General features: G+C 40.3%; 1 protein-coding gene across 2 annotated transcripts in view; it reads right to left on the bottom strand.

Moving 5' to 3' along the window:
• The window catches only part of ptprdb (protein tyrosine phosphatase receptor type Db), a 95815-nt gene extending 94187 nt beyond the window's left edge, over positions 1-1628 (bottom strand). For both annotated transcript variants that reach the window (XM_080520245.1, XM_080520246.1), the window contains exon 1: positions 1479-1628. The gene's annotated coding sequence lies outside the window, so the exon portion shown is untranslated. The remainder of the gene's footprint in view (positions 1-1478) is intronic.
• Positions 1629-22303: the final 20675 nt, after the last annotated feature.

Here is a 22303-nt window from a genome sequence, read left to right as displayed (position 1 = left end):
AACTTGTTTAATAGCTCTGTTGTTGGCAAAAGTATTTGGTGACTCAAGTGAATACTTTGTCAATGTTTCATTTTGGAAACGAATCATCACATATGGTTTTACTTTCATATATAAATTCTTCATTCGATTGAGGCACTTAACGAAGCAGACAAACCGTATGCATACATCACATGTGTAATATCATTCAGATATTAAAGTACCTCACTCATCCTCCACTCATTATGTACATGACTCTACCTCACAAACTTGCACCTAATTGCTGTAAAAGTACTTGCATGATCGATTTGTAAGCTAGTGAGGTCTGTAATGCTGCCATAGACAGTGTTTGAGCAAGACTGCTGACTGATGTCAAACACACACACAGCGATCAGCACATTACAGCACATCATAGCCATTTAACCATGACAGTGGCATAAAATGAAAATAAATTCAGCAAAAACATGTGCAATCATTCAATTTCCATGAAAGTAGGCAGTGATGTTAAATGGAGATCACTTGTAATAATATCTGAATATCAACCCTTTGAAAATGTGTCAGGAAGGATTAGACACAGGCTGGCAAAGTTAAATTCACAGGCAGAAATTCACCTCGTCTGTAATCCACTGTAGCCTGTTTGAGCCTAAAATGTTCACACAGTTTTACATAAATTCACCGGCAGCCCACTCAGAAAACAGCCTGAACTGACTGACAGCATTAAGAAATCCTATTGCTTTGTGTCTACACACACACCATTAAACGTCCGCCCTGTGTGGTGTGTTGCCGGTGGCATCAGTTCAGTCATGAGAAAACACCTCAGAGCATGTTTTGAGGGGGGGGAGCACCAAACCCCAGGCAGGCACCAACCCCGGTGAAAACCAAGCGGTTTACAGCCTCTTTAATCTCTCATCAGCATTAAAAACAAAAAAACAAAACCTCATTTCAAGAGCCGCCCCAAAGCGAAAAGAACTAATAATCTCGCAGCAAATTTGGAATGCAATGCACTATTCTGATTAACGCTGCATCAAGTGTACATTATTATGTCTGTGGCGCGATGGACAGACATGGGATCAGCTGAATCAATATTTGGTGACAGGCATACTGTACAGTTACACGGCTGAAATAAATGGCAGACATATGTGTGTGTGTGTGTGTCTCTCTCTCTCTCTCTCTCTCTCTCTCTCTGTGTGTGTGTGTGTGTATATACCATTGATCAGATTCAATTTGGATCAATATGAACTCAATCACGCCAAATTACTGGACGATAACAGCGATGCGCAATTAGTGCAAAGCGAAGGCGTCCACCTAAAGCGCAGATAAAACAACTCATTCATCCCGGAGAGAGCAGACACGGTGTCAGTCATATGTCACACGCCACACGATAAACGCAGATGCTTTCTGCACGGGAATGCGGAGCGGGTGATAAGAAGTTGTGGCTCTGCAGTGCAATGCTCATCAACAAACGCAAAGTACAGAGAGGATGGCAGGAGAGACGCGCTCACCATATCAGCGTCCTTCCCGGCGCCGTCGATGGGAAAGAAGAAGAAGAAGAAAAAAAGAAAAACTCGCAGATGTCTGAGTGGATTCAAGCTCTCCGTCCGTCTGTCCGTCCGTCGTCTGCCTGTACAACATCCACCGAGGCTGCAGCCGCTTTGCCCAAATAATCCACCACCGTGCGTCTGCGCGCTCTCTCCCTCTCCCTCTCTCGCTCTCTCCCTCTCTCTCTCTCGCTCTCTCCCTCTCTCTCTCTCCCCCTCTCGCTCCAATAATTTCCCACCCCGTGCGTATAGACTCGGTAAGGTATCTGTTCAGTCCCACGGTGTGGTGGATGTGGATGGAGAGAGAAGCTGGAGCGGATTTAAAGCCGCAGACGCCGTGCGTAAAAAAAACAAAACAAAAAAAACAACAACAAAAAATCCACGCGTCATTTTCACGCGGCGACGTGGACTCACTCGCCAAAAGGTTTCAACTTCCTCTGCCATCGCTCCCTCGCTCGGCAAGACACGAGATCGTCCCGTTAAACGAGCCCAAGGAGGAGTAATAACGCGATGTGAGCCTGAATGGGACCAAAACCTCTCTCACAAAGTAAATGGAAAGAAGTGCGACCTCAGTCCTAAGAGCATAAAGTTCACAGGTTTTCTCACTCCACGGCACTTTATCAATGTGACAATTTCCTAAAAATACAACTTGAGTTCAGATAAAATCTCAGTTAAATTTCTGTCAAACGGCTCTGCGGGATAATGTTGGGATTTGAAGATTAGGAGAGGGGCAATCACAGGCACAATTTATCCATGGAGACAAGTGGAGCTGATCTTATCTCTGGTGAAGAGCAGCTCCTTGATGAAGTCGGATACTGCCTTAACATTTTCAGCTATTTGGGTCAACATTCTCTGAACAGCGCAGTATTGGGACATAAACTTTCCATGGGATATTTTTATGGGTTGAGAGTCACAAAACATTGTGATGTTTCACTGTTATTTTGGAGCAGAAACACAAGAAAAGCATATGGACAGCTCCAAAGTGCATGCTAAATCTTCCCAGATGAAGCTGGTCGACTTAAACTTGCATTGTATTCACCCAAACTGTACCAGGGGCCTTCTGTATTTAGGGTTCTGAATAGAAATTAACTTTTTGATTGGTCAGTTAGTATTTCCTTCTTCACCTTGCTTCTCTCCATAGCCTACATCTGCCGCTTTTTCCAAAATAATGAAAAACTTTGACCAACTTTGTCAATTATTTTATTATAAATTATAAACATACATTATAATTTATAATGTATGTTTTTCATGAGTAAACTCATGTTTGACTTATTGGTGTATATGGCCTGTGATGTAGGACTTACTTTCTTTTGTGAATAAAGTGTTATAATGTCGTCATTTTAAACTGTCAACATCAATATTTCATTGGACATGTCCTCTTTGTTAAACTGTTGTCTTCAATATATATATATATATATATATATATATATATATATATATTTTTTTTTTTTAGAGCAGTTAATGGTCTATTCAAGAGAAACCTAAGCAGCTAGTGTTGCATTTAATTTATTTTTTCACTGTGAAAAATATACAGAAATAGCTTCAAAGTGAAATAAAGGGATGTCAAATTAATTTTTGTTCAAGGACCACAAACAGCTCAATTTGATCTTACGTATACTGGACCAGTAATGGAATCAATACATCTTTGAAAAACTGTAAATGTTTCCATTTGTTTTGGTGGAAAATCGTATGAAGAGAAGAAGTTTACGTTCCAATATTAAACTTTTTACAGTTTTTGAGGGGGGGAAAAAAGTATAATTTCAATATTATGTCATTTCTAATTACGCCCCCTGGTGCAAAGAACAGGGGGAAAAAAATGCAATGTCCTCTGTTTGCAGCCCCGAGCAAAAATTCTCCCTCACAGTGTGGCTTTAATGCCAACACTGTTTTCACTGGTGGATCACTGAACACTCTGCTCAGGTCTCGGCAATTTGCCATGTCCATTATGTTCTAACTACAACACTACAATCCAAAGTACGGTAATAGCAGTTACTTGTATAAATAAACAACAACAACAACAACAACAACAACAACAACAACAACAAACTAGCATTGAAACACTGAACATTCGATTCTACACTTCCTGTTCAGATTACTTTCTGGTTTAAAGTTTACTTACTTGACCAATAGGCAAGTCCTTTAGTTTACACAACAAATAACATCATTTAAAACCAACAAGAGTGGGGGGGTACACAAAGTGGCCAATCAATATGGAGGGAGGGTGGGGGTGCCCCCATGCCCTGCTTGAAGCTCTGCCCCTTCACTTTGAATGATCAAGTCGCACAATATGAACAAAAGGCATGTGAAGGATTTTGTTAATTCTATCATTAGGAATTCCTACATGTTTATTGTTTTAAATATTTTTTTTTCTTGTATCAATTATCACTTTATTTATAAGCTTTTGATTACCTAAGAACCCAATGTTATACTTGCAAATTAAAATGACAGCAAATGGAATTATAACTTTTACAATTCCTGTTTTATTCATACAATATGATTTATACATATATATATCTATGCATGGTGTTTCAAAAATGTCAAAAACTGTTTCTGTGTTGTGAAACAAATAAGTCAGCAAAAGATGGAAAAAAGGCAAGGCAGCCCAAAGGGGTTGACTTCCTGACTGACTTTGAGAGCACTTGCACGCACGTACAGATACACTAACACGTTGGGTGTGCTGACCCAGAAGACCAAACACAATCAGTGGTTCAGTAGATCCCATCAGCACAATGTAAATGAGATGGAGAAGCGAAACGTGCTTTTGTTGCAGAAACTCCTCAGCTTCAGTGGGTACAAGAAAACACAACCTCAGGCTGGCCGGGGACACACTTGCACACACACGCACTGGAGAAAGATGTGAAGGCTCACACACACACACACACACGCGGTAGGGTTGTGCACAGTCACATACACACAGACACTAAAAACGTAACTCGGCACATGAGAAATAAGGGAGTTGCAATCAAGACAACTTTATAAGCTAAAACAGACCAAACAACTATATTTAATCAGCCACATGACACACGGTGATTCGAGCACTGAGCTGCAAAACCCTTTGCTGCATGTGACACTGTTTTGCTACTGGACGAAGCACTGCCACAGTGAATGCATATCCATACTGCCACTCCAGCAGCGATTGATTAAATATTCAACTGAACCTAAAGATGTGAGGATACACAAGCTCAATATTCAATCTGTGTGTATGCATGGATGCATTCAGTTTGTGAAAATGCATGACTGTCAACACGCACGTTCATTCTGGATGACATGCTCCCTGCGGGCAAACTCTCCACACTGTCAGCCAACTAATTTATTAGTTTTCAATGTTTTTTTTCCCAAGTCATGCGTGAAGCCTACCTTTTCTGAGTGCTGCTCTTCTGTTGTCACTGACCCAGCTCAACATATTAGTGCTCTAAAAGCCTGCAATCAGACACAAATTTGCACAAATTACAAATATAAACTTGGTGTCCCTTTGACAGGTCATGTTGTCCACAACAGGGTTAGCAAGTGGCTTAATAAAGTACTTCCGTTTGTCGTGTAGCAGCGGAAGATGCTTTTTAAATATCAATTTTGAGTGTGCGATTTCCCCAGAAATGGTCCCGCTCACTTGTGAATTTAATCCTGCCTTCCAGAGATACCCAGTGATATGCTCTCTGCATCATATCACACAACCGGCAATGTGTAGGAAAACATCCTAACATGTTTTAAAAACAGTGTAAAACTAAAAACTTCATGAAGTTGAGATGAGAGAGCGGAACAGAAAAATCCTGCTGAATAACCCCACAGCGTGTTTCACAACAGTTGCTCCTTGGACGTACACTAAAGTGAAGGTTGGATCAAAACGATGCTGGGCAACTACATTTTTAATGAGAACATTGTGACCTATAGGTGTTAGTGAAAGCAGATGGTCCAGACTTTGGTGCGACAGCATCAGACCGATCGGAGGCTATTATGCTGTATTTTCCACTACACGGCACCAGCTCATCACAGCACTCCTCCACTCGCTCTTTGCTTTATGTTTCCGAGTGTCACAGAGTTGCCACATCACACTGCCGTGACGCAATCTCAGCTCAAAACACACAGGAACATGGTGGATATTAAGGGGAGGAATTGTTGATACTTCAAAGATGACTGTCATGAAAAGGAGACACTTTGTTGCAACGTAAAAAGGTAACGAGACAACAAAGAATGAAAGGTTGGGAAACATCGGAGCTTCAATGGCAACATAATTTGATGTGCAAAACTGACAGAAAAAAAAAGCAAGGCTAACCTTATTAAGACAATTTTCTTGAACCAATCAGGTGCTTGCATTGCTTTTCCTATTATTTTGGTTTAGCTTACTTGACACGGATCCTTAGTAGAGGTGGCATAATAAAGCAAACTCACAAAAACCAACTAAGATGAATATTGTCAATATGATTTAAGTTGTGCTGTGCAGTACAACTGAGGCATTAGCAAACGCTTCCACGATACAATGAGTTACTATCTGCGGAACATAGAATATACACTTTAAATTGTAAAACAAATGTTAAACGGTTGAACTTAGTCTCGCTGGTTTCAATCTGAAAATGCTTTAGAAAACAGAACAGAGCTGAACCGTAAACACGAAAATCTCTATTCAGTTATTGTACACATAATACATGGCACTGTGAGGACCCTGGAAGTGGAACATATGGTGTGAATAAAAAAAGAATCCTCATTAATTTCACAACTTAGCCTTATGCTTAAAAAGGTTCCATCAGGAATGAATGAATGAATGAATGAATGAATGAATGAGGTCAAAAGTACAGAATAATAATGTGCTTAACAAAATTCTCCAAATATCCCAGTTTCATAGTAACCTGGTTGGTGTTTCATCACTTTGAAAGTTCAGCCAATGACTTATGAGGGGGGTGTGGAGCAGCGGGCTATTAAAGCCATGACATTTCAATAATTGCCTCTAATGTCAGCGACACATACTCACAGTGCCACCCACTCGCGCTACTAGCATAGACCTTCACACATGGCTTAATTATTTAATCTTAATGGTGGATGCCATAAACATATACATGACCCCCTACACCGGTGTGGCACTTAATGTTTTAATTTGCTCAATTGACTCCACATAAAGGTGTAATAAAAATGAAAAGTTGCCCCACAAAAAAATTGCTACAGGTTGTTTCAGAGTCTCTTCATGTGATTGCAGTTTTACTCCATAGCGCCGGTAAGAGAGTTGTGTGCAGGAGCAATCATTTAATTACTGTGGGGCTTTCCCTTTTTTTTTTTTTTTTGCTAGAGCTATATTTTATGACTTGAGAAGTATATCCAGGGTCACTTTCATGATGCTCAGTATGAATGCATGTGTGATCAGATGACTGCCTTGTGGTCATGCCAGATGGAAACGCATCAAAGCATATTTAAGCTACCAAAACATTTGTGCAGTGCACAGATGACATTCTTTAATGATTAGTAAATCAATTATATATATATATATATATATATATATATATATATATATATATATACACATACACCATAACATATAGAAATACAAGTGCAGATGTGAATCTGGATGCCCTTCATAGCACACATCCACACACACATACGCATGAGTGTGTAATATACACAAATATTCACTCCATCATTATCCGTTCCTTCCTTTAGGCACCGACTTGGCATTTGCCAGTACTCCAATCATTTGTTTTCTACCCGGACATTAGAGGCTGCAGTGGGCTGCGAACCATTAGTGCCTTGGCTGGTACTGGAGATGGCACCTTCCCTCCTTGCACCTGGACAATTACATCCATTATTTCATAAAGAGAGACACTGATGTGACTAACAAGGAGTGTGAACATTTGAGGTTGTAAAGAGAAAAAGCAGCTGAAAAAACTATTTCTTTTTTTTTTGCAATGTGAAAGCCATTTTCTTATCTGTAATCATATGTTTGAATGACACGAAGGGGATTAACAGAGATAAAACATTTGATTTAATCTTTCAATTTATCCTACATCGACACTTGGCCTTTATGATTTCTTTGCTTTTCAGTTTTCTTTTGTCACTGCTGCAAACGTGTTGATTTGACTCCGACAATGTCAACCCTTCCCTGGTTTGGCTGTTATAGAAAATGATGGTTTGGGATAATTCAGTGCTTTTCGATGTCAACTGATCAATTTACTAAAGCCAACGCTTCGCTGTGTCTCTTTATTCCCATAGCTGTAGAAATCTGTTGTACTCATATTGATTTTTACAAACACATTACCAGAAAAGAGTGGCTGAGCTGAATTGCATCTTATAGGCTTGAGAATGTTAAGTTGCTTTCTAAAGAGACATTCAGGGAACATGCTGTGAGCTTCATATTAATCATGCACAAAATAAAGAACTATTGGACCTGCAAAAATGCAGAAAAGCAAAACCCTGCAGAGTGTGCATGCATGTTCGTTCATATGTACGCAGTCAAAAGGAGTGAAACAGATGGAGTGACAGAAAATACGGAGAACAAGAGAGCGAGAAGCCTCGGAGTCCTAAAGAAGCTTTTATTGAACACTAAGAAGGGAGTATAGAATGATGAACACCCAGCCTGCTCTTTTCACATCGAGGAAATTGCATTTGGGAATATTGAGCTGCCGGGTAAGATGCACGCACGCACGCACGCACGCACGCACACACACACACACACACACACACACACACACACACACACACACACACACACACACACACACACACACACACACACACACACACACAAGCATGTATTAGAAAAGGAGAAAAGATCATATTTACAGAGCGAGGCGGCACGCACGCACGCGTGCACGCACACACACACGCACGCACACACACACACACACACACACACACAATCTCATTTGGTCTGTGTGCATGGGTTGGATGAGCACTGTCTACTATTGAAACAGCGGAAATGAGAATCGGTGCAAACAGGGAGACAAAAGGAAAAGAGAGGAGGAAGTGGCAGAGAAAGAGAGACAGAAGCAGGGAATACATAAATGAATGAAAAAGGGTGAAGAATGAACAGAGAATGAGACTTCCTCCAATAACACCAAGATGGCTAATATTTTACATGTGCCGCTGATAATGCGGCAATTCATTTTGGACATGAAGCACGTCAAGATTATTTTTTCACAAGAATGCAAATCCTTTTCCTGTTTTGAACTGCTGGAATCAACAGGTTTCAACCACATGGCACACAGACAAACCATTAATTATGAATCTCAACTCAAAATGAGTGACAAATGATCGAAATATCAAAGAGAATGTGTTGTTGCATTGTGCAGAGCCGTGCATGCTTGATTTGAGTGTATAAACCCCAATAACTTGACATGCGAGCGATTATGTGTATATTTTTACAGAGTAAAGACGCTGCACATGCATATACTCAACATATGTCAGTGCATTTGTGCAATGCACAGATTCAAAAGTTAATAAAGTAGTGAATAAATACAAATATTCATATTTTACATGCATGCAAACAGGGTCAAATAGCTGCATGTCGAAATAGGTTGTAAAGTTGAAGTTGAGCATACATTTTTTTCCCTCATAAGTAAAACTGATCCCCACACTGTCACTGCATGATTAGATTTAGGCACTAAAAATGTAAAACGCATGCAAGCAAGCATAGACGTGCACACTCAGACATGCACGTTATCACATCACAGCTGAATAGCTTATTTGTGTTTACATAAATGCCGGAAACTCTACACTATAAAGAGAGCTGTCCGTCACATGCAGCATGCACTCAACCGGCAATTACTTCTATACACAGAACAACAAAAGCAGACAGCAAAATAAAATACTATCAGTGCTTCACACACACAGGCACTTGGGCTTGCATGAGCGCACACACACACTCACGCACATGCACATGGGTCATGGAGAAGTGGCTGTCACTGTGATTGGTTCCTGCTGCCCAGGGCTAACCCACAATAGCCAATTATCTGTCATTATACACCACAGCAGCTCTTGCGGTCTGGATTCCTCTGCATGTGTCTGTGTGTGCATGTGTGCATCTCTGTATGTGTCTATCCGTTACAGTGGACGAGATTGGCAAATTGCTAGTTATATATTTCAGGATGGTGAAAGACGAGAGGGAGAAAGTGGTGGAGGAGGAGGAGACGAAGAGGAAAAGGGGTGGGCAAAGAGGGAGAGTTGGAGGTGTCCAGGCCGAAATATGCAGAGTGAATATAAAAGGAACCAGTGAAGGGATTGATTGTTTTTTGTATTTGACAGTTGAAGAGAAGCTGGGATCACAAGGAGCCACAGACCTCCACTGAGCTGCGTGCTGATGACAGATGTCTGGTGACCAAGACAAGCCTGACGCTGCGAGGCCGGAGAGCAGATGACCACAGATTGAGACACTCAATCAGCACATGACGAGCGCTTCACCATATATGAACAGTGTGTGACTGAGCCGTGTGACCAGCGTGGACACATGTCTGACAAGATGACAGGACCACTCTGCTATTCATCTTCAAGAACATGCAGCGCAGGGCTGAAATTACTGTGTATAACCTTCAACAACTGGCATCAGTTGGAGAGGAAAACTCATCCCCTCTAATTTCATCCTAATGTCAGTATATGTGGTTTTCTTTTTTCTTTTTCTACAGACCATGGTTAGATAGAAAGTTCTGCTTATCAGTCCACAGTGATGGGAGAAACCTCCCATCCTGTCAGAAACAGTGGGAACACAAGTTTTGATTTATGTCCCAGATGCTACAATCTACACTAAAGTACACAGTTCGGGCTCTTTCAAGAACCCGTGACTCTTCAGCATGCTTCCAGTAGCTCCCCAGAAGAGTTCATTTCCAATTATTTATACGTTGGGTTTTTTTTGTAGGCTCAAAATGACTCTGATATCGCAGCTAAAATGGGCCAAAATAGTTAAAACTGCTAAGAACCACTAAAAAAGGTAAAACAACTTAATTGTCTGTGACAGCTAACAGGTAAATTGACTACAAGGGGACAAAAAGATTAAAACAGCTCAAATGAGTTAGAAAATGATCAGAATTCTGAATTGTGAGCTTACTTTCCTCAATGCATTAAAAAAAAATAAATAAATAAAAGGATATTTGTGTTATTTTCAATTTTCTACGTCCAGTCTGCCATGTGCACATAGCTGTAATAATATAATGTTGCTGTGACACATTGGCTGAGCTGCCGGCTCTGTGAGGGGCAGTCTAATGACCGATTCACTCCTCAAATTCAGCTGAAATTCAACAAGACAGTAGGAAGTAAGATGTCCTATAATCTGGATTTGTTAAAATGCAATTAAAATAAGAAGCAGCAACAAAACATCTGAAATGTACTAAACTTCACATGAAAAGTAAGGATATTGTCATTTGGCAGATACTTTCTTGGTTGTAACAATCTTATAGCATGGATTGTTTTCCTGATGGTTTCTCCTTCAAATTGGGCTACATTTGTACGGGTAAATGCATGTGGGGCATGAATGGCAGTGCTGGATATGTCGGTTGTGCACATGAAAAATTCACTCCAAGCCGAAATCAAAAATTGTCAGCCGCAAATGGATAGTATATTCTATGGAGGCGAATATGGATCAAGAATCAGTTTAAAATGTAGTACGAGAAATGTCTTTTCATTTTCAGATTAAAACTGCATTTTTTGACTCATACACAAAAATGAATGATCATTCATCCAAACTGCATTTTCATTTTCTTCTTCAAGACTGCGCATTCTATGACTTAATTCAAATGGAAACGTAAATGCCGTTTTAAATTAAATTTTCAAAAGATGCCCCAGAAAATAGTGACCAAAACTTAATTTGGAAAGTCAAATTTGAAAATTAAAATGCACTAGCAGAAATGCTTTTTCATTTCAAGGTTATACCTGCATTATTTGACTCAGAAATAAAATGATTCGTGCATCATCCAAACTGCATTTTCATTCCCGTCTTCAAGACTGCTCTTGATTTTTAAACACAATGTGCTTGTATAATATTCTCTGATAATGCAAACATGTTTTTGTTGTATACTTCCATAGGTGGATGCACATGTACATGAATACAACAGTGAAAACATTTTTATTATCCAGCAAAATACATGAATGCAGGGTTAGATGAATACAACAGTGAAAACATTTTTATTATCCAGCAAAATACATGAATGCAGGGTTAGCCAACAAACTACAACTGTATTGACCTTGCGTGGTTTATGTATATGGTTACATTTTACCTCACTAACAGAAGTAGAATCAATAAAGACTGTAAACTTGGGAATACTTGGGGATTGGTCTTCTTGTGTTCCCATGTAAAGTTTCCAGTGCTTATTCTACAACAAATGCACCCAAGGAGCTATAAACCATGTTACAATGTGCTCTATCCCCAACGGTACAAAAGGTATAACACCACAGAAGGGAAAACATGTATTTTTCCTTCAGAGAGGAATGCCTTGATGCAACAGTATGGATTAACCATCATACCAAGTCACAAGCTCTGTGAACCCAGAGCTACATATTTGATCTGTGGGACATTTAAAAGTATTACTTATTTTCTGAATATGTTGTCTTTTATTTAAACTAGTGCCAGAGCTTTTTCATTACTGTATATAATGTAACTTGTGAGGCTGCAGTAGATTATCCTGCAAGGATTTAATTTCTTTTCTACACTTGGATGCCGATGGTATTCCCCTTTCTGAATAGAATGCCAACATTTTAAGCTCCTAAACGTCATACTCATTGTGTGTGTGTGTGTGTGTGTGCGTGTGCGCGTGTGTGTATGTATGTATGTATGTATGTATGTATGTATGTATGTGTATATGTATATATATATATATATATATATATATATATATAGGTCAAGTATAGGTCATTCACTGGAAATGAAAAAAGTGAGCAACTGCATGAAATGGTTCATGACCTGGATATTAAATATTTGTAGCTTTCTGTTTCTGCCACTCTTGTTGTTGTCCAATAATTGATTGTGAAAGCTTCTTTGCTGCTCTATTGAACTTTCTTCCTGTTTAAGCTCGAACAGTGAGTCGTCATGATGCGTGAACCAAAGTCATCATACCATCCACCTCAAAGTAAATCCATCTCACTGTACACTCTTAATACACTCCCAGAGTGTGTGCGTGCATGTGTGTGTGTGTGTGTTTATGAAGTATGACACTGATCTGTCTCTCCCTGTTTTACAGCTATGCTTCCATAATCCCTGTCCTAATCCCGTGCGTGTGTGTGTGTGTGTGTGAGTGAGTGCGTGTGCATGTGTGTATTTATGTGTGTGTGTGTGTTGTTCTTTTATGTCTGTGCATGTGAGACATGGTATTTAAGCTTTGGGCTTCCAGGGGGCCTCACTTTCCCATGCCATCCTCACTATATGTAATACCATAGCCCTCCAGTTATCCACTCTTCTCCATGGAACCACTCAGCACAATGGCCTGGACACAATCATTCTGCAGCCAATATCCCCATTAACATTTCCGTCAATAGAATAAACAGTGAAAATTGAAAGGTTACTGGTAGCATTGCTTTTAAACGAGCTGATGAAATGGGTGTAGAAATGACAGGACAGTGGCTGAGATGAACAGAGCTGAACATGTCATCTCAACTGAAGGAAACCAGAGCGGAACGACAAATCAAACTCGCTTTCTTCGCAACCTTCAATTTTTTCCGCATCACATCCTCAGTGAAAACATCTGTTTATCGGCTTAAGCAAAAGTTTTCATTTTTCTCTGTTATCAACATTTCCCAGCTTGGGGTTGTGGAAACACAGCAGGTTACACGACACGACATGCAACAGTAATGTTACCATATTTCTACTTTCTTTCCTTGAAATTTTCGTCTGACGAAATGACACACAAAACAGTCAATTGAGGAAAACAGATTTAATGAAGAGGCTAAAATGTTTAATATGACATTACTTTTGTAGTGTCCTTTGGGAGGAATTTGATGGAGTTTTTTTGTAGTGTAGTGTAACGTCTTTGTGGTGTTTCAATGGTAGTTGAATAATAAAGTGATGATGGGAAAATAACAAATTGAGGAACCTTACTGTCCATTGTGGTGTTACAGAAAGAGAGAAAGAAAGAAAGAAAGAAAGAAAGAAAGAACGAAAGAAAGAAAGAAAGAAAGAAAGAAAGAAAGAAAGAAGTGTTTTTAAGAAAGTGGTTGATGACTGCGATCCTTAGCAATAATAGTGTCATTAGTCCTGTGCTGTATGTTAAGCTCTCCACTAATGACTGACGTATGCATGTGTGTCACATGTATGACTGTGAGCTAGACGTGTGTGTGTGTGTGTGTGTGTGTGTGTGTGTGTGTGTGTGTGTGTGTGTGTGTGTGTGTGTGTGTGTGTGTGTGTGTGTGTGTGTGTGTGTGTGTGTGTGTGTGTGTGTGTGTGTGTGTGTGTGTGTGTATAGTTGAATCCTGCTCGGACCATCCTAATTATCAGCTGTGACTCACGTGAGGGTAATTATGGCATATGAGACAGTGGGAACAAGGCTATGAGTGACCCAGAAATCTACAGCATAATGAAGCAGTAAAACACGCACGCGCAAACATGCTGTTAGTCTCTCACCTCTCACAGAGGGACTGAGTGAGAGCAGCAGGAAGAAAGACAGTCAAAAATCCAGAAAGAGGAACAATATTTCCCTCTGACTGCATGAGACAGAGTAGAGAGATTTGGGAGGAGCTGTCAAGAGACGCTCCGTCAGGCAGCTTCAAGCTCAGCCTTCTTCCTCGTATGAACTAATCTGGCTGCTCTCTGTTCTTTGTCATATCTGGCCATGGCTCCACAGTGCTGTGGTCTGCTTCCACTGCCGCGGATTAAGCTCGGCTGCCCGAGACTAAATTCTCTATTGAAGAATCATCTAGGTGTAATCCCTGTGTGAAGCCAGCCCTGTACAGAACAGCATATTATATCTTTCACAATGACTATTATACACAGCGGGCTGCACACCCCGGAGATACAGGAGACAAGTGCATGGACACTTTGCTGTGTTTTGGGAGCAGAGCCTGACGGTCGCTTTCATGTGTTGCTTAAAATGAGACTGGTTCATTTAAGGTGCCTCACTCCCGGGACAATTTCCAAGCTTTGACAAGCTGTTTTTTACCTCAGCGATTAAGATATTCCATTTTTAATACACAGAGTCACATATTTCCCGAATAATCCTGTATTACAATTTTTTTTATATTTGCATTAGCATTTCATATTTGCATTTTTCATTTGGTTCTTTTTCTTTTTCTTTTTTTAAATCAAATGAATGAATTTCGAAGAAAGTATCACAAAACACACAAGTAAAGGACATTTAAAAATTTTAAAATTAATCTTTAAAAAAAATAAACACAGAAAAGTTAAGTCGGAAAATCTTTTTCTAATCATATTTATTGACTTTATGATATTTGTAACTGTACTTTGCATTTAAATTTGTGAATAATCTGTTGTAACACACCACACCCTTTCAGATACACTTTAAAATGTTGTTGTGCTGTATACAACGTCAATAAATGGCACTTCAATCTAACCTAATCAAACTTTCAACTTCAAAACTACAAACATGCAGTTATGATATTAAAAAAAACTTAAATCAGCTAGTGCAGTTCACTGAAAGTACATGCTATGCACATTTAGTTTATATGTGGCTATATATAAGTAACACCAACAAAGATAGAAAACGGATAACAAGGAGGCATTAAGTGGGGAGTTAAATATCATTTTTATAAGTCTCATAATAAAGAATCTGTGTCACGACGGGCCACTGAGGCAGGTTTTATTACTGCAGCAATCCCTGAGCCTCATGCTGCCTAATATAAAAATTACTGCGAGTTCGTCCATATTGTGTTGGGTACACATTTTTAAATATTACACCCTCGTGTGGTGTATGCCGTGACACCTATATATGGTTTATGAGCTGTTTGGGTGAATTCAACCTGAGGATAATAAATATGTGGAAATGACCTTACATAAAAATGCTCTAATTAATTATTTATTAGGGCCTTGCAGTGGAGTAGTGGTTAGTTGCATCACTTCCTAGCAAGAAGGTCCCACGTTTGTGTTGGTTTGAGCTTTTCTGTGACAAGTTTGCATGTTGTCCCTCCTCCGTACTTTGGTTCTTGTTGTAATTGGTGACTTCAAATTGGCTTGGAGTAAATATATGTCCATGTCCCTGAGCTAACTTAGTGAAGCACTGGTGAATGTCCAGGAATCACATTGCTTTTTACCCTGTGTGAGCTGGGATTGGCTGTTGCCCTCCTGGAACTCAGTCTGGATTAGGTTTGCTTGAAGGATGAATGGATCAATAAATAGTCATTCATTAAAAAGATCAATCAATTCATCCTCAGTTTCACAAAAGACAACACGCTGTGGTAGAACCAATGGTCAGACATAGACAATCTGCTACACTTAAAGTAAGTTAGTGTGCTGCTTTGTGTCTACACTGTGTCTACAAGAAGAAAGGTGTATAATAAATGGCTCTCTTTGAGGAAATGGACAAGGTTTCTGAGAGGCTTCAATCCAGGGGTATAGATGTATTCCATGATGCACATATATACATAGCTCTTATTGTGAGGATGAGGAGGCGGGGGCCAGTGTGTGGGCTTCTCCATCTTGGCCTGCTAAAAATGTTATGTGTGAGTGAATTGTTGTTGAAATTCCTGGATTATTTTCATCATTCTACAATGAAAAGAAAATGAGGAAATACTGAGACTCCAAGGACAGAGTGACATGGTTCGGTATGCCAAGTGCAACAAATGTATTTTTCAATCTGCCAAGGTCAAACTCCGCCATTTCAGTATTAAGTAGGAAACCCCTTTGTGTGTCAATTTGTAAGAAAGCCTACGAGTATGTTTTCAATTCTCTGCACGGCTTCTTTTTGTCATTGATAAACCAGCTTCATTGTGTTATGTTTTATTATAAAGTCTGAAGAAGGATTTTCAGAGAATTCCATTGCTTCTTCAGATAACGGAACATTTATGTTTCAAAAAGCACGAAAGCCACTTAACCTTTAATAGCACTTGGTACAATGGAAATTTTAACCTTGCAATTAAACAGTGTTTCAGGAGTTGTTTTTTTGTTAATTTAGTAGCTTTTAAAGTATAAACAACAATCTTATTGTATCACATTGTATCATATCGTAACGTATCGTATTGCATCTTGTATTGTCTTGTCTTATATTAACCTGTCTTGTCTTGTCTTGTCGTATCGTATCTTATGGTACATCATATTACATTGTATTATATCATCTTATCTTCATATCATCCAATCTTATTCCATCTCATCTCATCTCATCTCATCTTATCTTATATTTCAATATGAAAAGTATGAATGAGTACAGTTGTTGATTTTCAAGATTTTTCCAATACCAATACCAATGTTCTGCACCACTTAAACTCGCAAGAGTTAGCAAATATGATAACGTTCTCAATAAATGTTGATAATATACAAATCACACGCAGTGGTTTCGTCTTCATAGTCACCAAATATGTGCAGCATATGTAATGGGCTCAAAATGTACATCCTGACTGCTGACACAATGAGACTATCACATAACTGTCTATATGTAGGAACACTATGTGTTCATATGTGACATGGAGCTTGACCATGTTTTCTCAGACACTTGTGGATGTAAATGTGTGATATAGCAAAAGAGAGAAATTATATCAAATAATGATGAAAATACATACGTACATACATACATACATACATTCACTGAACAAAAATATAAACGCAACACTTTTGTTTTTGCTCCAATTCTTTATGAGGTGAACTGAAAAATGAAAAATATTTTCTATATACATAAAAGACCTATTTCTCTCAAATATTGCTCACAAATCTGTCTAAATCTGTGTTAGCGAGCACTTCTCCTTTGCCAAGATAATCCATCCCATCTCACAGGTGTGGCATATCAAGATACCGATTAGACAGCATGATTATCGCACAGGTGTGTATTAGGGTGGCCACAATAATAATAATCAAAAAGTATACATTCATACATACATACATACATACATACATACATACATACATACATACATACATACATACATACATACATACATACATACATACATACATACATATAGTGTTGTGTGTCTGTATAATGTATCCTCGTTAAAATGTCTCAGATTTATCTTTCAAGGACTTGACCCTCAGGCACCTTCTTAAAAACACACTTCATAATGTACAACCTCAATGTTAGGCTTTTTCATGAGGCTGTGCAGTACTTCACACCAGTGTCGAGGCGTGTGGACGCAGAGGGGATTTCTTCTGCTTGTACGAGCTGGCACGACTGCTCCAGTGATGCAGCAATTTAAGTGATAAGTGATACAAAAGTGCGACCCACTCAAAGTGTTGGTCTATGAGGCACAGCAGGTTACCCTCAGCCCACACTCCAGCCATCACATGATCTCTGTGTCTGTTGCTCCTACGCAGACACAACGTGTGTGTGTGATTGTGTGTGTGTGTGTGTGTGCGTGTGTGTGTGTGTGTGTGTATGAGGACATGATTGACTGTGTTTTTGAGTGAGTTATCTTGATCAAATTCCCAATTACACAGACAAGTGTCTCTTCAATACTGCGCTCTTTGTACAGATACACAAACAAACAGACATAAACATCACACACACACACACACACACACACACACACACACACACACACACACACACACACACACACACACACACACACACACACACACACACACACACACACACACACACACACACACACACACACACACACACACACACAAAGGCCGGAGGCACCAAGCACTTCATTTCCCATTCCGCCCCCTCTCCTCATCCTCAGCACCCTCATATTCCACTCTGGCCTCCCCAACACTCAACCGACAGTCACTATAGCAACCTCACACAGAGCTACGAGCAACCAAGGGGCTAATCATGCCATCGCAACATCTGTCAGAAAACAGACACACTCATACATGCATACGGTTGTATGTGTACTACAAAACAGCAATAAAAACACTTGATTCTTTTCTTACCTTGGCTCATGGTTCATACTGGAACATGAAGTTTGAAAGTGGGAGCTGAAAGAAAGTAAAAGTTTGTCATGTATGTTTCAACAGTCTGCACACTTATCAACATAAAACATATTCTGCCCATATTTCCTTCACCTGGAAAACTTATTTTCTACCTACAAGTACCTACAAGGATATTTGGTGAAAAAAAAGAACTACTCAGGGCTGCCTCAGAGACATTGTTACAGGGTATGTTACTCTGCTGCCACCTGTAGATGACTGCTGGTATTTCACATACACAAAATCTCAAAACGCTGACCTCTGATCATCCACTGAGATATAACTCACTAAACCTGGTAAGCTGCAATCAGGTAAAGAGGACTGCAGGTGAATTTTGCAAATGAAGTTACTGCTGCAGTAGATCGTCTTCAACCTGCAGTGTTCCCCATGCTGTCAGATTCAAAATCAATCCCCTCAATAACGTCTTGCTTCCTTCAGCGGTACAGTACTTCCGACTCCCATTGAGGCACTCAGCTTGCTTCAGTGTACTCATCTAACAATACTTTCAAAGAGTTTGATGAAATCTATTTTGGTTTTTTGAAGTTTGCAGAGGCTTGCTATCAAAATGAGTCACGCACGCACGCACGCACGCACACACACACACACACACACGTCTCAGAAAAAAGGGAAAGTGGCCCACAGTGCAACACACACACACACACACACACACAGCCTACGTGCAGCCCCTGCATCTTTTAACAAACTGAAAAGGGGTGAGCGAATGCTTTATATTTAGAATGGTGACGCTATGCAAACTTGAGCACTAACATGAGAGGAAAGCTCAGCGAGGCGTTGGAGAGCTGCATATTCAATAATGTATCAGAGGCAGCATTTTAAAAACAGCTGGGGATCGCCGCACTGTCTTGTCTTGTCTGCCAGTCTGTCTCTTTGCATGTCTTTCCCTTCAGTCTGTCCACAGCAGCAGATTTGCCACTCCTGCGGGGAGCTAATGTTTGGTTAAACTTTCATCCTGTCGACAGTGCTTTCTTGTCCCTTAGGATGAATCTCCCTTTTCATTTTCTTCGCTCTCTTTTTTCTTAAAGAGAAAGATAGCATTTCTTACTTCATTCTCCTGAAATGTCTTTTAGCACTATAAATGGTTCACAAACCAGAAAAAAGTCTGCCTTCAACGGTACAGGGATGAAGTTTACATGAGTGCAAAAGTCTTGTTTGAAGGTCATCATTGTAATCAGTGCTTACCTGTTTTAGTACACAGGTCTGCTGTGCTGCTTCATCCTTGAGGAATGAAAGAGCGAGATGTCTCCCCAGAATTCTCCTGCAAGATAGAAAAAGGGATAAGGAGAGAAAGCGAAGAGGGTGGGGAATGGGAGGGGAAGAGAAAAATAGAGAAAAGGATTATCAATAGAGCCTCTGCCTTTTAGAAGTCAATGCTCTTAAAGCCAACTCTGGCTTTCACGAAAGTTCCCTGTTTGTGTCTCTGCACTTGCCTTTGAATTGCCGTGTGTGTTTGTGTCATAGTGTTCAAATTGAAGCTTCCAATGTGAAGCCTGTATTCAGCCACTGCAGCCGAGTTGTTCCAAAAAGCAGTTTGGGTCAAATGGACAGCCCTGGCTCAAACCCGACATTGGGAGCTTTTAAGGCTTTTAAGGCTTCCATGCCAGCTACTTACAAGCCGTACACGCAGCGAGGGGAAGAGCGGCTGAAAAAGCTGGAGTGGAAAAAGCACACAGCACCTCGGTGTCATAAGTACACACTCTGACAGATCAAAGGGGCTTGCAATAGGACACATGTGTGAATATTAGCACAGAAGTGTGTGAAATGTAGGCAAAAGGAGAGGTCATATATACCCTGACACCCTCCTCTCACACATACAGAAGCACACACACACACACACACACACACACACACAGGGGATTGCAGAGACCCGGTGTCATTATCCGGAATTCCTCTGCCATCTATGGAGTGCTGCACAGTGCACCAAGTCATATCAGAAACTAAATCACTTCAGTATAGGAGAGGAATCAAGGATACGTCACAAAAGAAATCTATATATCAATTGTTTTTTTTGTTAAATCGGGCCGGTAATTGTTATGTAACCATTATACATTTGAAATCTAACTGGAAAACAAAATCACATCAGTCATGTATAAAATCATTCATCTTTTATTTGAAGTACACTACAATTTCCAGTATCCAAACCAGAGTTATAATATTACGCAGCAAAAATAACAAGATTGATCCCCCCTTCTATTAATCGTATCAGGGAGATTACGTTGACTCTGTCCTCAGCAAACGTGAAGGATGCCATACCAAAAAGTCTCCACTTGTCTGTGCTATTACCTCACTTCTGCCTTTATGCTGCTGATCGAGTCCATACAAGGACATAGACGATGATGGCAGCATACATTAACAGCAGGAGCTCATGATGTAAAGATAACGAGAGCCTTAATTGAAAACTGGGACATGTAGCATTACTGTTGATTTGCCTGACCTGTAAACAGTAGTTGTTCTGAGGTCCTTAAAGCACTTAAATAATGTTATCAGAAGCCATCTGAAGAATGCGTTTCTTCGCCTGCCTCTGATGATCTGTCTGAGACGTGATGGATCTTAGTGCCATTCTGGCTTGCATATACATGCACTGTGGCAAATGGATGCGCACCACGTGTGAAAACAAGTTCACACTTTATTTTCAGTTGATGACACATCTCTCTTTCTCCGTTCCTCTCCACTTGCACCATGCTTCTTCTGTAATGATCTGACAATGGCTGGAGAAATCAGCTGGGTAGGGGATTATTATAAGCATCAGTTACCCCTCCATTGCGGGCACCAGTTTTCCTCTCCATCACGTTATTTTTCCTGTTGGGTTTCAGCGCTCCCTGGTTGGAAACCACCTTGTTAGTGAGAATGTGCTTCACCTGTGCTGGCCCAGCAGAAGTAATTAAAGCCTCGGCAGCTTTGTGCAGAGAGTCTGGAAACTAGATCATTTGGAAAGCTCATGTTGGTGCAAGCAATTTCGGTTTACAGCACAATAAGTGAGGACGAGTTCTGTTTATCCTGCAGTAGTGGACACAGCGCAACTGAAGATTCCTCACAGATTTTTTGTTATGATGTGGCACCCATGGAGAACGTCTGCCTGCAACCCTTTTTGGCTGCTTTGAATTTCAGTGAGGACTCCCATGGGAGCCCTTCAGTGCAGCCTTTGAAGCCCTTTTTATGTTAATGGGTGAAGTGACTATTCAGTGAGAGTCAAAATGTTGATAGTAATTTGAAGGGAATTCATCTCGAGGTGCTGCGTCTGGACATCACCTTCCAGGTTTCTGCCGGTGGCGGAAATGATTCGGGGCAAATCGGCGAATTATTTAGGTCACTGAAGTGCTTTTCACACACTCTTTTCACACCATGCACCGAACTATTTCTGCATGGATCTGCACGGCAATGGCCCAGATAATTTTTTGATGTCTAACCCTAACCAGGGCAGCTCTGTGGAACTCGACTCACTTTGGTTTGGCTTCACTCAGCATGTGTGAAACTCTCTTCTTTGGCCTCTGTCAACTGGACTCAACATCAAGGCAAGTGGGTAAGCAGGGCAGCAGAGTGGGCATCAGATGTCCGTCCGTTAAACCCATCTTGAATGTAGTGTCACACTAAGGCCACCCATAACACTGACATGATTACCTACAAAACTGTATCTCCAGATGCCTCAGGCCGCACTCTGGCTTGCACCTTCTCATTTTACAGTGGCAATTTGGTGGGAAATGTTCACTCTAGTGAAATACACATGGGAAAAACGAAAAATTTAGGAGCCAGTTTTAGTTGTTCATGTACTCTAAAATGTTGTCAAATGTTGTCA

The sequence above is a fragment of the Blennius ocellaris genome (assembly GCF_963422515.1).
Source record: "Blennius ocellaris genome assembly, chromosome: 3".
Taxonomy (NCBI): Eukaryota; Metazoa; Chordata; class Actinopteri; order Blenniiformes; family Blenniidae; genus Blennius; species Blennius ocellaris.
Note: the sequence above shows the minus strand (reverse complement) of the source record. Positions and strands in the feature narration are given on the sequence as shown.